Source organism: Electrophorus electricus, chromosome 23 (genome assembly GCF_041902795.1).
Source record: "Electrophorus electricus isolate QZ-2024a chromosome 23, ASM4190279v1, whole genome shotgun sequence".
In the NCBI taxonomy this organism is placed as follows: Eukaryota; Metazoa; Chordata; class Actinopteri; order Gymnotiformes; family Gymnotidae; genus Electrophorus; species Electrophorus electricus.
Window position 1 is genome coordinate 1,136,572 of NC_137519.1, and position 19,804 is coordinate 1,156,375.

At 41.5% G+C, this 19,804-nt stretch overlaps 5 non-coding genes across 5 annotated transcripts; all 5 read right to left on the reverse strand.

Moving 5' to 3' along the window:
• Window positions 1-2,392: 2,392 nt before the first annotated feature.
• trnap-ugg (transfer RNA proline (anticodon UGG)) lies at window positions 2,393-2,464 on the reverse strand. The gene has a single exon. It is a non-coding gene; the product is annotated as a tRNA-Pro (tRNA).
• Window positions 2,465-5,209: 2,745 nt separating this feature from the next.
• Window positions 5,210-5,281, reverse strand: trnap-ugg (transfer RNA proline (anticodon UGG)). The gene has a single exon. It is a non-coding gene; the product is annotated as a tRNA-Pro (tRNA).
• Window positions 5,282-7,824: 2,543 nt separating this feature from the next.
• trnap-ugg (transfer RNA proline (anticodon UGG)) lies at window positions 7,825-7,896 on the reverse strand. The gene has a single exon. It is a non-coding gene; the product is annotated as a tRNA-Pro (tRNA).
• A 5,438-nt stretch (window positions 7,897-13,334) lies between these two features.
• trnap-ugg (transfer RNA proline (anticodon UGG)) lies at window positions 13,335-13,406 on the reverse strand. The gene has a single exon. It is a non-coding gene; the product is annotated as a tRNA-Pro (tRNA).
• Window positions 13,407-15,225: 1,819 nt separating this feature from the next.
• trnap-ugg (transfer RNA proline (anticodon UGG)) lies at window positions 15,226-15,297 on the reverse strand. Its single transcript has one exon. It is a non-coding gene; the product is annotated as a tRNA-Pro (tRNA).
• Between the last annotated feature and the right edge of the window lie 4,507 nt (window positions 15,298-19,804).

The following is a 19,804-nucleotide window of genomic DNA, read 5'->3' on the forward strand; positions in this document are numbered from 1 at the left end:
CACTAGCAATGACATGGGAAAACACACATTAAAAAAAAAATCCACAATGCATGTGCATCAATGAGTTGACCTAGCCGTACAAAACTCAAGGACTTTATTCCAGGCATTGGACAGATGGATGATATTCAGTTTAAAAGCCCTAGCTTTAAAGTTGCTGGTTGGGTGACACTGTGCATTTCTCTATAAAAATAGATGTCTGATAGAGCCCACTGCTCGTTGTGACCTTCCACGTGTTAAGCTCACTTAGGCATTCTTGGGAGGCCTTAACATCAAAGGTATGATCATTTCAGCCCTTTGCAATGTTTTTGGCTATGCTGTGGTTCCGCCAGAGCTGATTTTCCAACTTCACCACACATGGTACTAAAATATGTGTCTCTAATATTTACCAAAGCTCAAGCCAGTTCTGGTCCCTTAGATCTTCCACCCTAGAAAGTTTAGTCGCAAGGCTAATCTAATTTGATTGTTACAGTTAAGACAGCATATTTAAATAGCCTTTGAAAAAACACTCCTAAGTCTAGCGCACTAATACTTTCACTCAGCAAAATGCACTTTTTAAAAATCACTCTCGAAGCCTCCGTGCCAACCCTTTAACCTATCTCCAGCAAACTCACTGGCTATAACCTAGGCCTTAGTCTCATAGAGCCCATTGAGTTGCTTAGCCTGTGAAAACCACACTGGCAATGACATGGTAAAACACACTTTAAAAAAAAACACCCACAATGCATGTGCATCAATGACTTGACCTAGCCGTACAAAACTCAAGGGCTTTAATCCAGGCATTGCACAGATGGATGACATTCAGTTTAAAAGCCCTAGCTTTAAAGTTGCTGGTTGGGTGACACTGTGCATTTCACTGTAAAAATAGACGTCTGATAGAGCCCACTGCTCGTTGTGACCTTCCACAAGCTAAGCTCTCTTAGGCATTCTTGGGAGGCCTTAACATCAAAGGTATGATCATTTCAGCCCTTTGCAATGTTTTTGGCTATTCTGTGGTTCCGCCAGAGCTGATTTTCCAACTTCACTACACATGGTACTAAAATATGTGTCTCTAATATTTACCAAAGCTCAAGCAATTTACGGTCCCTTAGATTTTCCACACTACAAAGTTTAGTCGTAAGGCTAATATAATTTGATTGTTACAGTTAAGACAGCATATTTAAATAGCCTGTGAAAAAACACTCCTAAGTCTAGCACACTAATACTTTGACTCAGCAAAATGCACTTTTTAAAAATCACTGTCGAAGCCGGGGCGCGCCAGCCCTTTAACCTATCTCCAGCAAACTCACTGGCTATAAACTAGGTCTTAGACTCATAGAGCCCACTGAGTTGCTTAGCCTGTGAAAACCACACTGGCAATGACATGGCAAAACACACTTAAAAAAAAAACCCCCACAATGCATATGCATCAATGAGTTGACCTAGCCGTACAAAACTCAAGGACTTTAATCCAGACATTGGACAGATGGTTGACATTAAGTTTGAAATCCCTAGTTTTAAAGTTCGTGGTTGGGTGACACTGTGCATTTCTCTATAAAAATAGATGTCTGATAGAGCCCACTGCTCGTTGTGACCTTCCACGTGTTAAGCTCACTTAGGCATTCTTGGGAGGCCTTAACATCAAAGGTATGATCATTTCAGCCCTTTGCAATGTTTTTGGCTATGCTGTGGTTATGCCAGAGCTGATTTTCCAACTTCACCACACATGGTACTAAAATATGTGTCTCTAATATTTACCAAAGCTCAGGCCAGTTCCGGTCCCTTAGATCTTCCAGCCTTCAAAGTTTAGTCGCAAGGCTAATCTAATTTGATTGTTACAGTTAAGACAGCATATTTAAATAGCCTGTGAAAAAACACTCCTAAGTCTAGCGCACTAATACTTTCACTCAGCAAAATGCACTTTTTAAAAATCACTCTCGAAGCCTCCGTGCCAACCCTTTAACCTATCTCCAGCAAACTCACTGGCTGTAAACTAGGCCTTAGTCTCATAGATCCCAATGAGTTGCTTAGCCTGTGAAAACCGCACTGGCAATGACATGGGAAAACACACTTAAAAAAAAACCCCCACAATGCATGTGCATCAATGAGTTGACCTAGCCGTACAAAACTCAAGGGCTTTAATCCAGGCATTGGACAGATGGATGACATTAAGTTTGAAATCCCTAGCTTTAAAGTTGCTGGTTGGGTGACACTGTGCATTTCTCTGTAAAAACAGACGTCAGGTTTAGGTGATTGTTACCTAAGTAAATTCCTTAAAACCTAACAAGCAAATTCTGGCTTAGATCACCAGGACAGGAAGTGGGCACTCTTGTATTGTCTGAAGTTGGACACTACTTAGCATAATCTTAAAAGAATTTCCTGGCTCTAACATCAGTCAGAGATTTGAGGTGAAGGCGGGCTTGTCCGGGAATTGAACCCGGGACCTCTCACACCCAAAGCGAGAATCATACCTCTAGACCAACAAGCCTTTTCACACCACCCTATAGTCCCCTTTTTACTGGACATTTGAAAGAAACAGAAGTCAGGGGCCCAGCACTTTTCAGAAAGGGCCACTAATAAATGGTGCCAGACACCTGTGGATCTAAAGTAAGGAAATGGGGCTTGTCCGGGATTTGAAACCCGGACCTCTCGCACCCTAACCAAGAATCATACGCCTAGACCAACCAGCCCGTGTTGGCAGTTTCGATTGATCGACTTTTCGATTTCTGGCTGAAGTCCACATTTGGACACCTTCTGCAGGCCGGCACGCCATTGAAGGCCGAAAGAATGCAAGCCATCTGTTCGTTGTGACCTTCCACATGCTGAAATCCCTTAGGCATACACTAGCAATGACATGGGAAAACACACATTAAAAAAAAAATCCACAATGCATGTGCATCAATGAGTTGACCTAGCCGTACAAAACTCAAGGACTTTATTCCAGGCATTGGACAGATGGATGATATTCAGTTTAAAAGCCCTAGCTTTAAAGTTGCTGGTTGGGTGACACTGTGCATTTCTCTATAAAAATAGATATCTGATAGAGCCCACTGCTCGTTGTGACCTTCCACGTGTTAAGCTCACTTAGGCATTCTTGGGAGGCCTTAACATCAAAGGTATGATCATTTCAGCCCTTTGCAATGTTTTTGGCTATGCTGTGGTTCCGCCAGAGCTGATTTTCCAACTTCACCACACATGGTACTAAAATATGTGTCTCTAATATTTACCAAAGCTCAAGCCAGTTCTGGTCCCTTAGATCTTCCACCCTAGAAAGTTTAGTCGCAAGGCTAATCTAATTTGATTGTTACAGTTAAGACAGCATATTTAAATAGCCTGTGAAAAAACACTCCTAAGTCTAGCACACTAATACTTTGACTCAGCAAAATGCACTTTTTAAAAATCACTCTCGAAGCCTCCGTGCCAACCCTTTAACCTATCTCCAGCAAACTCACTGGCTATAACCTAGGCCTTAGTCTCATAGAGCCCATTGAGTTGCTTAGCCTGTGAAAACCACACTGGCAATGACATGGTAAAACACACTTTAAAAAAAAACACCCACAATGCATGTGCATCAATGACTTGACCTAGCCGTACAAAACTCAAGGGCTTTAATCCAGGCATTGGACAGATGGATGACATTCAGTTTAAAAGCCCTAGCTTTAAAGTTGCTGGTTGGGTGACACTGTGCATTTCACTGTAAAAATAGACGTCTGATAGAGCCCACTGCTCGTTGTGACCTTCCACAAGCTAAGCTCTCTTAGGCATTCTTGGGAGGCCTTAACATCAAAGGTATGATCATTTCAGCCCTTTGCAATGTTTTTGGCTATGCTGTGGTTCCGCCAGAGCTGATTTTCCAACTTCACTACACATGGTACTAAAATATGTGTCTCTAATATTTACCAAAGCTCAAGCAATTTACGGTCCCTTAGATTTTCCACACTACAAAGTTTAGTCGTAAGGCTAATATAATTTGATTGTTACAGTTAAGACAGCATATTTAAATAGCCTGTGAAAAAACACTCCTAAGTCTAGCACACTAATACTTTGACTCAGCAAAATGCACTTTTTAAAAATCACTGTCGAAGCCGGGGCGCGCCAGCCCTTTAACCTATCTCCAGCAAACTCACTGGCTATAAACTAGGTCTTAGACTCATAGAGCCCACTGAGTTGCTTAGCCTGTGAAAACCACACTGGCAATGACATGGCAAAACACACTTAAAAAAAAAAACCCCACAATGCATATGCATCAATGAGTTGACCTAGCCGTACAAAACTCAAGGACTTTAATCCAGACATTGGACAGATGGTTGACATTAAGTTTGAAATCCCTAGTTTTAAAGTTTGTGGTTGGGTGACACTGTGCATTTCTCTATAAAAATAGATGTCTGATAGAGCCCACTGCTCGTTGTGACCTTCCACGTGTTAAGCTCACTTAGGCATTCTTGGGAGGCCTTAACATCAAAGGTATGATCATTTCAGCCCTTTGCAATGTTTTTGGCTATGCTGTGGTTATGCCAGAGCTGATTTTCCAACTTCACCACACATGGTACTAAAATATGTGTCTCTAAAATTTACCAAAGCTCAGGCCAGTTCCGGTCCCTTAGATCTTCCAGCCTTCAAAGTTTAGTCGCAAGGCTAATCTAATTTGATTGTTACAGTTAAGACAGCATATTTAAATAGCCTGTGAAAAAACACTCCTAAGTCTAGCGCACTAATACTTTCACTCAGCAAAATGCACTTTTTAAAAATCACTCTCGAAGCCTCCGTGCCAACCCTTTAACCTATCTCCAGCAAACTCACTGGCTGTAAACTAGGCCTTAGTCTCATAGATCCCAATGAGTTGCTTAGCCTGTGAAAACCGCACTGGCAATGACATGGGAAAACACACTTAAAAAAAAAACCCCACAATGCATGTGCATCAATGAGTTGACCTAGCCGTACAAAACTCAAGGGCTTTAATCCAGGCATTGGACAGATGGATGACATTAAGTTTGAAATCCCTAGCTTTAAAGTTGCTGGTTGGGTGACACTGTGCATTTCTCTGTAAAAACAGACGTCAGGTTTAGGTGATTGTTACCTAAGTAAATTCCTTAAAACCTAACAAGCAAATTCTGGCTTAGATCACCAGGACAGGAAGTGGGCACTCTTGTATTGTCTGAAGTTGGACACTACTTAGCATAATCTTAAAAGAATTTCCTCGCTCTAACATCAGTCAGAGATTTGAGGTGAAGGCGGGCTTGTCTGGGAATTGAACCCAGGACCTCTCACACCCAAAGCGAGAATCATACCTCTAGACCAACCAGCCCGTGTTGGCAGTTTCGATTGATCGACTTTTCGATTTCTGGCTGAAGTCCACATTTGGACACCTTCTGCAGGCCGGCACGCCATTGAAGGCCGAAAGAATGCAAGCCATCTGTTCGTTGTGACCTTCCACATGCTGAAATCCCTTAGGCATACACTAGCAATGACATGGGAAAACACACATTAAAAAAAAAATCCACAATGCATGTGCATCAATGAGTTGACCTAGCCGTACAAAACTCAAGGACTTTATTCCAGGCATTGGACAGATGGATGATATTCAGTTTAAAAGCCCTAGCTTTAAAGTTGCTGGTTGGGTGACACTGTGCATTTCTCTATAAAAATAGATGTCTGATAGAGCCCACTGCTCGTTGTGACCTTCCACGTGTTAAGCTCACTTAGGCATTCTTGGGAGGCCTTAACATCAAAGGTATGATCATTTCAGCCCTTTGCAATGTTTTTGGCTATGCTGTGGTTCCGCCAGAGCTGATTTTCCAACTTCACCACACATGGTACTAAAATATGTGTCTCTAATATTTACCAAAGCTCAAGCCAGTTCTGGTCCCTTAGATCTTCCACCCTAGAAAGTTTAGTCGCAAGGCTAATCTAATTTGATTGTTACAGTTAAGACAGCATATTTAAATAGCCTTTGAAAAAACACTCCTAAGTCTAGCGCACTAATACTTTCACTCAGCAAAATGCACTTTTTAAAAATCACTCTCGAAGCCTCCGTGCCAACCCTTTAACCTATCTCCAGCAAACTCACTGGCTATAACCTAGGCCTTAGTCTCATAGAGCCCATTGAGTTGCTTAGCCTGTGAAAACCACACTGGCAATGACATGGTAAAACACACTTTAAAAAAAAACACCCACAATGCATGTGCATCAATGACTTGACCTAGCCGTACAAAACTCAAGGGCTTTAATCCAGGCATTGGACAGATGGATGACATTCAGTTTAAAAGCCCTAGCTTTAAAGTTGCTGGTTGGGTGACACTGTGCATTTCACTGTAAAAATAGACGTCTGATAGAGCCCACTGCTCGTTGTGACCTTCCACAAGCTAAGCTCTCTTAGGCATTCTTGGGAGGCCTTAACATCAAAGGTATGATCATTTCAGCCCTTTGCAATGTTTTTGGCTATTCTGTGGTTCCGCCAGAGCTGATTTTCCAACTTCACTACACATGGTACTAAAATATGTGTCTCTAATATTTACCAAAGCTCAAGCAATTTACGGTCCCTTAGATTTTCCACACTACAAAGTTTAGTCGTAAGGCTAATATAATTTGATTGTTACAGTTAAGACAGCATATTTAAATAGCCTGTGAAAAAACACTCCTAAGTCTAGCACACTAATACTTTGACTCAGCAAAATGCACTTTTTAAAAATCACTGTCGAAGCCGGGGCGCGCCAGCCCTTTAACCTATCTCCAGCAAACTCACTGGCTATAAACTAGGTCTTAGACTCATAGAGCCCACTGAGTTGCTTAGCCTGTGAAAACCACACTGGCAATGACATGGCAAAACACACTTAAAAAAAAAAACCCCACAATGCATATGCATCAATGAGTTGACCTAGCCGTACAAAACTCAAGGACTTTAATCCAGACATTGGACAGATGGTTGACATTAAGTTTGAAATCCCTAGTTTTAAAGTTCGTGGTTGGGTGACACTGTGCATTTCTCTATAAAAATAGATGTCTGATAGAGCCCACTGCTCGTTGTGACCTTCCACGTGTTAAGCTCACTTAGGCATTCTTGGGAGGCCTTAACATCAAAGGTATGATCATTTCAGCCCTTTGCAATGTTTTTGGCTATGCTGTGGTTATGCCAGAGCTGATTTTCCAACTTCACCACACATGGTACTAAAATATGTGTCTCTAAAATTTACCAAAGCTCAGGCCAGTTCCGGTCCCTTAGATCTTCCAGCCTTCAAAGTTTAGTCGCAAGGCTAATCTAATTTGATTGTTACAGTTAAGACAGCATATTTAAATAGCCTGTGAAAAAACACTCCTAAGTCTAGCGCACTAATACTTTCACTCAGCAAAATGCACTTTTTAAAAATCACTCTCGAAGCCTCCGTGCCAACCCTTTAACCTATCTCCAGCAAACTCACTGGCTGTAAACTAGGCCTTAGTCTCATAGATCCCAATGAGTTGCTTAGCCTGTGAAAACCGCACTGGCAATGACATGGGAAAACACACTTAAAAAAAAAACCCCACAATGCATGTGCATCAATGAGTTGACCTAGCCGTACAAAACTCAAGGGCTTTAATCCAGGCATTGGACAGATGGATGACATTAAGTTTGAAATCCCTAGCTTTAAAGTTGCTGGTTGGGTGACACTGTGCATTTCTCTGTAAAAACAGACGTCAGGTTTAGGTGATTGTTACCTAAGTAAATTCCTTAAAACCTAACAAGCAAATTCTGGCTTAGATCACCAGGACAGGAAGTGGGCACTCTTGTATTGTCTGAAGTTGGACACTACTTAGCATAATCTTAAAAGAATTTCCTGGCTCTAACATCAGTCAGAAATTTGAGGTGAAGGCAGGCTTGTCCGGGAATTGAACCCGGGACCTCTCACACCCAAAGCGAGAATCATACCTCTAGACCAACAAGCCTTTTCACACCACCCTATAGTCCCCTTTTTACTGGACATTTGAAAGAAACAGAAGTCAGGGGCCCAGCACTTTTCAGAAAGGGCCACTAATAAATGGTGCCAGACACCTGTGGATCTAAAGTAAGTAAATGGGGCTTGTCCGGGATTTGAAACCCGGACCTCTCGCACCCTAACCAAGAATCATACGCCTAGACCAACCAGCCCGTGTTGGCAGTTTCGATTGATCGACTTTTCGATTTCTGGCTGAAGTCCACATTTGGACACCTTCTGCAGGCCGGCACGCCATTGAAGGCCGAAAGAATGCAAGCCATCTGTTCGTTGTGACCTTCCACATGCTGAAATCCCTTAGGCATACACTAGCAATGACATGGGAAAACACACATTAAAAAAAAAATCCACAATGCATGTGCATCAATGAGTTGACCTAGCCGTACAAAACTCAAGGACTTTATTCCAGGCATTGGACAGATGGATGATATTCAGTTTAAAAGCCCTAGCTTTAAAGTTGCTGGTTGGGTGACACTGTGCATTTCTCTATAAAAATAGATATCTGATAGAGCCCACTGCTCGTTGTGACCTTCCACGTGTTAAGCTCACTTAGGCATTCTTGGGAGGCCTTAACATCAAAGGTATGATCATTTCAGCCCTTTGCAATGTTTTTGGCTATGCTGTGGTTCCGCCAGAGCTGATTTTCCAACTTCACCACACATGGTACTAAAATATGTGTCTCTAATATTTACCAAAGCTCAAGCCAGTTCTGGTCCCTTAGATCTTCCACCCTAGAAAGTTTAGTCGCAAGGCTAATCTAATTTGATTGTTACAGTTAAGACAGCATATTTAAATAGCCTTTGAAAAAACACTCCTAAGTCTAGCGCACTAATACTTTCACTCAGCAAAATGCACTTTTTAAAAATCACTCTCGAAGCCTCCGTGCCAACCCTTTAACCTATCTCCAGCAAACTCACTGGCTATAACCTAGGCCTTAGTCTCATAGAGCCCATTGAGTTGCTTAGCCTGTGAAAACCACACTGGCAATGACATGGTAAAACACACTTTAAAAAAAAACACCCACAATGCATGTGCATCAATGACTTGACCTAGCCGTACAAAACTCAAGGGCTTTAATCCAGGCATTGGACAGATGGATGACATTCAGTTTAAAAGCCCTAGCTTTAAAGTTGCTGGTTGGGTGACACTGTGCATTTCACTGTAAAAATAGACGTCTGATAGAGCCCACTGCTCGTTGTGACCTTCCACAAGCTAAGCTCTCTTAGGCATTCTTGGGAGGCCTTAACATCAAAGGTATGATCATTTCAGCCCTTTGCAATGTTTTTGGCTATGCTGTGGTTCCGCCAGAGCTGATTTTCCAACTTCACTACACATGGTACTAAAATATGTGTCTCTAATATTTACCAAAGCTCAAGCAATTTACGGTCCCTTAGATTTTCCACACTACAAAGTTTAGTCGTAAGGCTAATATAATTTGATTGTTACAGTTAAGACAGCATATTTAAATAGCCTGTGAAAAAACACTCCTAAGTCTAGCACACTAATACTTTGACTCAGCAAAATGCACTTTTTAAAAATCACTGTCGAAGCCGGGGCGCGCCAGCCCTTTAACCTATCTCCAGCAAACTCACTGGCTATAAACTAGGTCTTAGACTCATAGAGCCCACTGAGTTGCTTAGCCTGTGAAAACCACACTGGCAATGACATGGCAAAACACACTTAAAAAAAAAAAACCCCACAATGCATATGCATCAATGAGTTGACCTAGCCGTACAAAACTCAAGGACTTTAATCCAGACATTGGACAGATGGTTGACATTAAGTTTGAAATCCCTAGATTTAAAGTTCGTGGTTGGGTGACACTGTGCATTTCTCTATAAAAATAGATGTCTGATAGAGCCCACTGCTCGTTGTGACCTTCCACGTGTTAAGCTCACTTAGGCATTCTTAAGAGGCCTTAACATCAAAGGTATGATCATTTCAGCCCTTTGCAATGTTTTTGGCTATGCTGTGGTTCCGCCAGAGCTGATTTTCCAACTTCACCACACATGGTACTAAAATATGTGTCTCTAATATTTACCAAAGCTCAAGCCAGTTCTGGTCCCTTAGATCTTCCACCCTAGAAAGTTTAGTCGCAAGGCTAATCTAATTTGATTGTTACAGTTAAGACAGCATATTTAAATAGCCTGTGAAAAAACACTCCTAAGTCTAGCACACTAATACTTTGACTCAGCAAAATGCACTTTTTAAAAATCACTCTCGAAGCCTCCGTGCCAACCCTTTAACCTATCTCCAGCAAACTCACTGGCTATAACCTAGGCCTTAGTCTCATAGAGCCCATTGAGTTGCTTAGCCTGTGAAAACCACACTGGCAATGACATGGTAAAACACACTTTAAAAAAAAACACCCACAATGCATGTGCATCAATGACTTGACCTAGCCGTACAAAACTCAAGGGCTTTAATCCAGGCATTGGACAGATGGATGACATTCAGTTTAAAAGCCCTAGCTTTAAAGTTGCTGGTTGGGTGACACTGTGCATTTCACTGTAAAAATAGACGTCTGATAGAGCCCACTGCTCGTTGTGACCTTCCACAAGCTAAGCTCTCTTAGGCATTCTTGGGAGGCCTTAACATCAAAGGTATGATCATTTCAGCCCTTTGCAATGTTTTTGGCTATGCTGTGGTTCCGCCAGAGCTGATTTTCCAACTTCACTACACATGGTACTAAAATATGTGTCTCTAATATTTACCAAAGCTCAAGCAATTTACGGTCCCTTAGATTTTCCACACTACAAAGTTTAGTCGTAAGGCTAATATAATTTGATTGTTACAGTTAAGACAGCATATTTAAATAGCCTGTGAAAAAACACTCCTAAGTCTAGCACACTAATACTTTGACTCAGCAAAATGCACTTTTTAAAAATCACTCTCGAAGCCTCCGTGCCAACCCTTTAACCTATCTCCATCAAACTCACTGGCTATAAACTGGGCATTAGTCTCATAGAGCCCACTGAGTTGCTTAGCCTGTGAAAACCACACTGGCAATGACATGGCAAAACACACTTAAAAAAAACCCCCCACAATGCATGTGCATCAATGAGTTGACCTAGCCATACAAAACTCAAGGGCTTTAATCCAGGCATTGGACAGATGGATGACATTAAGTTTGAAAGTCCTAGCTTTAAAGTTGCTGGTTGGGTGACACTGTGCATTTCACTGTAAAAATAGACGTCTGATAGAGCCCACTGCTCGTTGTGACCTTTCACATGCTAAGCTCTCTTAGGCATTCTTGAGAGGCCTTAACATCAAAGGTTTGATAATTTCAGCCCTTTGCAATATTTTTGGCTATGCTGTGGTTCGGCCAGAGCTGATTTTCCAACTTCACCACACATGGTTCTAAAATATGTGTCTCTAATATTTACCGACGTTCAAGCCATTTCCGGTCCCTTAGATTTTCCACCCTACAAAGTTTAGTCGCAAGGCTAATCTAATTTGATTGTTACAGCTAAGAAAGCATATTTAAATAGCCTGTGAAAAAACACTCCTAAGTCTAGCGCTCTAATCCTTTGACTCAGCAAAATTCACTTTTTAAAAATGACTCTTGAAGCCTGCATGCCATCCCTTTAACCTGTCTCAAGCAAACTCATTGGCTATAAACTAGGCCTTAGTCTCATAGAGCCCAGTGAGTTGCTTAGCCTGTGAAAACCACACTGGCAATGACATGGCAAAACACACTTTAAAAAAAAAACCCCACAATGCATGTGCATCAATGACTTGACCTAGCCGTACAAAACTCTAGGGCTTTAATCCAGGCATTGGACAGATGGATGACATTCAGTTTAAAAGCCCTAGCTTTAAAGATGCTGGAGGGGTGACACTGTGCATTTCACTGTAAAAATAGACGTCTAATAGAGCCCACTGCTTGTTGTGACCTTCCACATGCTAAGCTCTCTTAGGCATTCTTGGGAGGCCTTAACATCAAAGGTATGATCATCTCAGCCTTTTGCAACGTTTTTGGCTATGCTGTGGTTCGGCCAGAGCTGATTTTCCAACTTCACCACACATGGTACTAAAATATGTGTCTCTAATATTTACCAAAGCTCAAGCCAGTTCCGGTCCCTTAGATCTTCCACCATACAAAGGTTAGTCACAAGGCTAATCTAATTTGATTGTTACAGTTAAGACAGCGTATTTAAATAGCCTGTGAAAAAACACTCCTAAGTCTAGCGCACTAATCCTTTGACTCAGCAAAATTCACTTTTTAAAAATCAATCTTGAAGCCTGCATGCCATCCATTTAACCTCTCTCCAGCTAGCTTACTGGCTATAAACTAGGCCTTAGTCTCATAGAGCCCAGTGAGTTGCTTAGCCTGTGAAAACCACACTGGCAATGACATAGCAAAACACACTTAAAAAAAAAAACCCCCACAATGCATGTGCATCAATGAGTTGACCTAGTCATACAAAAATCAAGGACTTTAATCCATGCATTGGACAGATGGATGACATTAAGTTTGAAAGTCCTAGTTTTAAAGTTGCTGGTTGGGTGACACAGCATTTCCCTGTAAAAATAGACGTCTGATAGAGCCCACTGCTCGTTGTGACCTTCCACATGCTGATATCCCTTAGGCATCCTTGAGTGGCCTTAACATCAAAGGTATAATCATTTCAGCCCTTTGCAATGTTTTTGGCTATGCTGTGGTTCCGCCAGAGCTGATTTTCCAACTTCACCACACATGGTACTAAAATATTTGTCTCTAATATTTACGGAAGCTCAAGCCATTTCAGGTCCCTTAGATTTTCCACAGTATAAAGTTTAGTCAGAAGGCTAATCTAAGTTGATTGTTACAGTTAAGACAGCATATTTATATTGCCTGTGAAAAAACACTCCTAAGTCTAGCGCACTAATACATTAACTCAGCAAAATCCACCTTTTAAAAATCACTCTCGAAGCCTACGTGCCATCCCTTTAACCTCTCTCCAGCAAACTCACTGGCTATAAACTAGGTCTTAGTCTAATAGAGCCCAGTGAGTTGCTTAGCCTGTGAAAACCACACTGGCAATGACATGGCAAATCACACTTTAAAAAAAAACAACCCACAATACATGTGCATCAATGAGTTGACCTAGCCGTACAAAAATCAAGGACTTTAATCCAGGCATTGGACAGATGGATGACATTAAGTTTGAAATCCCTAGCTTTAAAGTTGCTGGTTGGGTGACACTGTGCATTTCTCTGTAAAAACAGACGTCAGGTTTAGGTGATTGTTACCTAAGTAAATTCCTTAAAACCTAACAAGCAAATTCTGGCTTAGATCACCAGGACAGGAAGTGGGCACTCTTGTATTGTCTGAAGTTGGACACTACTTAGCATAATCTTAAAGAAGTTTCCTCACTCTAACATCAGTCAGAGATTTGAGGTGAAGGCGGGCTTGTCCGGGAATTGAACCCAGGACCTCTCACACCCAAAGCGAGAATCATACCTCTAGACCAACAAGCCTTTTCACACCCCCCTATAGTCCCCTTTTTACTGGACATTTGAAAGAAACAGAAGTCAGGGGCCCAGCACTTTTCAGAAAGGGCCACTAATAAATGGTGCCAGACACCTGTGGATCTAAAGTAAGGAAACAGGGCTCGTCCGGGATTTGAAACCGGGACCTCTCGCACCCTAACGAGGAATCATACGCCTAGACCAACCAGCCCGTGTTGGCAGTTTCCATTGATTGATTTTTCGATTTCTGGCTGAAGTCCACATTTGGACACCTTCTGCTAGCCGGCACGCCATTGAAGGCCGAAAGAATGCAAGCCATCTGCTCATTGTGACCTGCCATATGCTGATATCCCTTAGGCATTCTTGAGAGGCCTTAACATCAAAGGTATGATCATTTCAACCCTTTGCAATGTTTTTGGCTATGTTGTCTTCCCGCCAGAGCTGATTTTCCAAATTCACCACACATGGTACTAAAATATGTGTCTCTAATATTTACCGAAGCAGAAGCCATTTCCGGTCCCTTATATTTTCCACCTTACAAAGTTTAGTCGCAAGGCTAATCTAATTTGATTGTTACAGTTAAGACAGCATATTTAAATAGCCTGTGAAAAAAAACTCCTAAGTCTAGTGCACTAATACTTTGACTCAGCAAAATTCACTTTTTAAAAATCACTCTTGAAGCCTGCATGCCATCCCTTTAACCTCTCTCCTGCAAACTCATTGGCTATAAACTAGGCCTTAGTCTCATAGAGCCCAGTGAGTTGCTTAGCTTGTGAAAACCACACTGGCAATGACATGGCAAAAGAAACTTTTAAAAAAAACAACCCACAATGCATGTGCATCAATGATTTGACCTAGCCGTACAAAAATCAAGGAATTTAATCCAGGCATTGGACAGATGGATGACATTAAGTTTGAAAGTCCTAGTTTTAAAGTTGCTGGTTGGGTGACACAGCATTTCCCTGTAAAAATAGACGTCTGATAGAGCCCACTGCTCGTTGTGACCTTCCACATGCTGATATCCCTTAGGCATCCTTGAGTGGCCTTAACATCAAAGGTATAATCATTTCAGCCCTTTGCAATTTTTTTGGCTATGCTGTGGTTCCGCCAGAGCTGATTTTCCAACTTCACCACACATGGTACTAAAATATTTGTCTCTAATATTTACGGAAGCTCAAGCCATTTCAGGTCCCTTAGATTTTCCACAGTATAAAGTTTAGTCACAAGGCTAATCTAAGTTGATTGTTACAGTTAAGACAGCATATTTATATTGCCTGTGAAAAAACACTCCTAAGTCTAGCGCACTAATACATTAACTCAGCAAAATCCACCTTTTAAAAATCACTCTCGAAGCCTACGTGCCATCCCTTTAACCTCTCTCCAGCAAACTCACTGGCTATAAACTAGGTCTTAGTCTAATAGAGCCGAGTGAGTTGCTTAGCCTGTGAAAACCACACTGGCAATGACATGGCAAATCACACTTTAAAAAAAAACAACCCACAATGCATGTGCATCAATGAGTTGACCTAGCCGTACAAAAATCAAGGACTTTAATCCAGGCATTGGACAGATGGATGACATTAAGTTTGAAATCCCTAGCTTTAAAGTTGCTGGTTGGGTGACACTGTGCATTTCTTTGTAAAAACAGACGTCAGGTTTAGGTGATTGTTACCTAAGTAAATTCCTTAAAACCTAACAAGCAAATTCTGGCTTAGATCACCAGGACAGGAAGTGGGCACTCTTGTATTGTCTGAAGTTGGACACTACTTAGCATAATCTTAAAGAAGTTTCCTCACTCTAACATCAGTCAGAGATTTGAGGTGAAGGCGGGCTTGTCCGGGAATTGAACCCAGGACCTCTCACACCCAAAGCGAGAATCATACCTCTAGACCAACAAGCCTTTCCGCATCACCCTATTTACTGGACATTTGAAAGAAACGGAAGTCAGGGGCCCAGCACTTTTCAGAAAGGGCCACTAATAAATGGTGCCAGACACCTGTGGATCTAAAGTAAGGAAACAGGGCTCGTCCGGGATTTGAAACCGGGACCTCTCGCACCCTAACGAGGAATCATACGCCTAGACCAACCAGCCCGTGTTGGCAGTTTCCATTGATTGATTTTTCGATTTCTGGCTGAAGTCCACATTTGGACACCTTCTGCTAGCCGGCACGCCATTGAAGGCCGAAAGAATGCAAGCCATCTGCTCATTGTGACCTGCCATATGCTGATATCCCTTAGGCATTCTTGAGAGGCCTTAACATCAAAGGTATGATCATTTCAACCCTTTGAATGTTTTTGGCTATGTTGTCTTCCCGCCAGAGCTTATTTTCCAACTTCACCACACATGGTACTAAAATATGTGTCTCTAATAATTACCAAAGCTCAAGCCAGTTCCGGTCCCTTAGATCTTCCACCATACAAAGGTTAGTCGCAAGGCTAATCTAATTTGATTGTTACAGTTAAGACAGCATATTTAAATAGCCTGTGAAAAAACACTCCTAAGTCTAGCGCACTAATCCTTTGACTCAGCAAAATGCACTTTTTAAAAACCACTCTTGAAGCCTGCATGCCAACCCTTTAACCTCTCTCCAGCAAACTCACTGGCTATAAACTAGGCCTTAGTCTCATAGAGCCGAGTGATTTGCTTAGCCTGTTAAAACCAAACTGGCAATGACATGGCAAAACAAACTTTAAAAAAAAACAACCCACAATGCATGTGCATCAATGATTTGACCTAGCCGTACAAAAATCAAGGAATTTAATCCAGGCATTGGACAGATGGATGACATTAAGTTTGAAAGCCCTAGCTTTAAAGTTGCTGGTTGGGTGACACTGTGCATTTCAATGTAAAAATAGAAGTCTGATAGAGCCCAATGCTCCTTTTGACCTTCCACATGCTAAGCTCTCTTAGGCATTCTTGGGAGGTCTTAACATCAAAGGTATGATCACTTCAGCCCTTTGCAATGTTTTTGGCTATGCTGTGGTTCCGCCAGAGCTGATTTTCCAACTTCACCACACATGGTACTAAAATATGTGTCTCTAATATTTACGGAAGCTCAAGCCATTTCAGGTCCCTTAGATTTTCCACACTACAAAGTTTAGTCACAAGGCTAATCTAAGTTGATTATTACAGTTAAGACAGCATATTTATATTGCCTGTGAAAAAACACTCCGAAGTCTAGCGCACTAATACTTTAACTCAGCAAAATCCACCTTTTAAAAATCACTCTCGAAGCCTCCGTGCCAACCCTTTAACCTCTCTCCAGCAAACTCACTAGCTATAAACTAGGCCTTAATCTCATAGAGCCCAGTGAGTTGCTTAGCCTGTGATAACCACAATGGCAATGACATGGCAAAACACACTTTAAAAAAAACAACCCACAATGCATGTGCATAAATGATTTGACCTAGTCATAGAAAAATCAAGGACTTTAATCCAGGCATTGGACTGATGGATGACATTAAGTTTGAAAGTCCTAGCTTTAAAGTTGCTGGTTGGGTGACACTGTGCATTTCATTGTAAAAATAGACGTCTGATAGACCCCACTGCTCGTTGTCACCTTTCACATGCTAAGCTCTCTTAGGCATTCTTGAGAGGTCGTAACATCAAAGGTATGATCATTTCAGCCCTTTGCAAAGTTTTTGGCTATGCTGTGGTTCCGCCAGAGCTGATTTTCCAACTTCACCACACATGGTACTAAAATATATGTCTCTAATATTTACCGAAGCTGAAGCCATTTCCGGTCCCTTAGATTTTCCACACTACAAAGTTTAGTTGCAAGGCTAATCTAATTTGATTGTTACAGTTAAGACAGCATATTTAAATAGCCTGTGAAAAAACACTCCTAAGTCTACTGCACTAATACTTTGAATAAGCAAAATGCACATTTTAAAAATCACTCTCGAAGCCTCCTTGCCAACCCTTTAACCTATCTCCAGCAAGCTCACTGGGAAGAAACTACGCCTTAGTCTCATAGAGCCCACTGAGTTGCTTAGCCTGTGAAAACCACATTGGCATTGACATGGCAAAACACACTTTAAAAAAAAAAAACCCACAATGCATGTGCATCAATGACTTGACCTAGCCGTACAAAACTCAAGGGCTTTAATCCAGGCATTGGATAGATGGATGACATTCACTTTAAAAGCCCTAGCTTTAAAGTTGCCGGTTGGGTTACATTGTGCATTTCACTGTAAAAATAGACGTCTGATAGGGCCCACTGCTCGTTGTGACCTTCCATATGCTAAGTTCTCTTAGGCATTCTTGGGAGGCCTTAACATCAAAGGTATGATCATTTCAGCCCATTGCAATGTTTTTGGCTATGCTGTGGTTCCGCCAGAGCTGATTTTCCAACTTCACCACACATGGTACTAAAATATGTGTCTCTAATAATTACCAAAGCTCAAGCCAGTTCCGGTCCCTTAGATCTTCCACCATACAAAGGTTAATCGCAAGGCTAATCTAATTTGATTGTTACAGTTAAGACAGCATATTTAAATAGCCTGTGAAAAAACACTCCTAAGTCTAGCGCACTAATCCTTTGACTCAGCAAAATGCACTTTTTAAAAACCACTCTTGAAGCCTGCATGCCAACCCTTTAACCACTCTCCAGCAAACTGACTGGCTATAAACTAGGCCTTAGGCTCATAGAGCCGAGTGATTTGCTTAGCCTGTTAAAACCACACTGGCAATGACATGGCAAAACAAACTTTAAAAAAAAACAACCCACAATGCATGTGCATCAATGATTTGACCTAGCCGTACAAAAATCAAGGAATTTAATCCAGGCATTGGACAGATGGATGACATTAAGTTTGAAAGCCCTAGCTTTAAAGTTGCTGGTTGGGTGACACTGTGCATTTCACTGTAAAAATAGACGTCTGATAGACCCCACTGCTCGTTGTGACCTTCCACATGCTGAGCTCTCTTAGGCATTCTTGAGAGGCCTTAACATCAAAGGTATGATCATTTCAGCCCTTTGCAATGTTTTTGGCTATGCTGTGGTTCCGCCAGAGCTGATTTTCCAACTTCACCACACATGGTACTAAAATATTTGTCTCTAATATTTACGGAAGCTCAAGCCATTTCAGGTCCCTTAGATTTTCCACACTACAAAGTTTAGTCACAAGGCTAATCTAAGTTGATTATTACAGTTAAGACAGCATAATTATATTGCCTGTGAAAAAACACTCCGAAGTCTAGCGCACTAATACTTTAACTCAGCAAAATCCAACTTTTAAAAATCACTCTCGAATCCTCCGTGCCAACCCTTTAACCTCTCTCCAGCAAACTCACTAGCTATAAACTAGGCCTTAATCTCATAGAGCCCAGTGAGTTGCTTAGCCTGTGATAACCACAATGGCAATGACATGGCAAAACACACTTTAAAAAAAAACAACCCACAATGCATGTGCATCAATGATTTGACCTAGTCATAGAAAAATCAAGGACTTTAATCCAGGCATTGGACAGATGGATGACATTAAGTTTGAAAGTCCTAGCTTTAAAGTTGCTGGTTGGGTGACACTGTGCATTTCATTGTAAAAATAGACGTCTGATAGACCCCACTGCTCGTTGTCACCTTTCACATGCTAAGCTCTCTTAGGCATTCTTGAGAGGTCGTAACATCAAAGGTATGATCATTTCAGCCCTTTGCAAAGTTTTTGGCTATGCTGTGGTTCCGCCAGAGCTGATTTTCCAACTTCACCACACATGGTACTAAAATATATGTCTCTAATATTTGCCGAAGCTCAAGCCATTTCCGGTCCCTTAGATTTTCCACACTACAAAGTTTAGTTGCAAGGCTAATCTAATTTGATTGTTACAGTTAAGACAGCATATTTAAATAGCCTGTGAAAAAACACTCCTAAGTCTACTGCACTAATACTTTGAATAAGCAAAATGCACATTTTAAAAATCACTCTCGAAGCCTCCGTGCCAACCCTTTAACCTATCTCCAGCAAGCTCACTGGGAAGAAACTACGCCTTAGTCTCATAGAGCCCACTGAGTTGCTTAGCCTGTGAAAACCACACTGGCATTGACATGGCAAAACACACTTTAAAAAAAAAAAACCCACAATGCATGTGCATCAATGACTTGACCTAGCCGTACAAAACTCAAGGGCTTTAATCCAGGCATTGGATAGATGGATGACATTCACTTTAAAAGCCCTAGATTTAAAGTTGCCGGTTGGGTTACATTGTGCATTTCACTGTAAAAATAGACGTCTGATAGGGCCCACTGCTCGTTGTGAACTTCCATATGCTAAGTTCTCTTAGGCATTCTTGGGAGGCCTTAACATCAAAGGTATGATCATTTCAGCCCATTGCAATGTTTTTGGCTATGCTGTGGTTCCGCCAGAGCTGATTTTCCAACTTCACCACACATGGTACTAAAATATGTGTC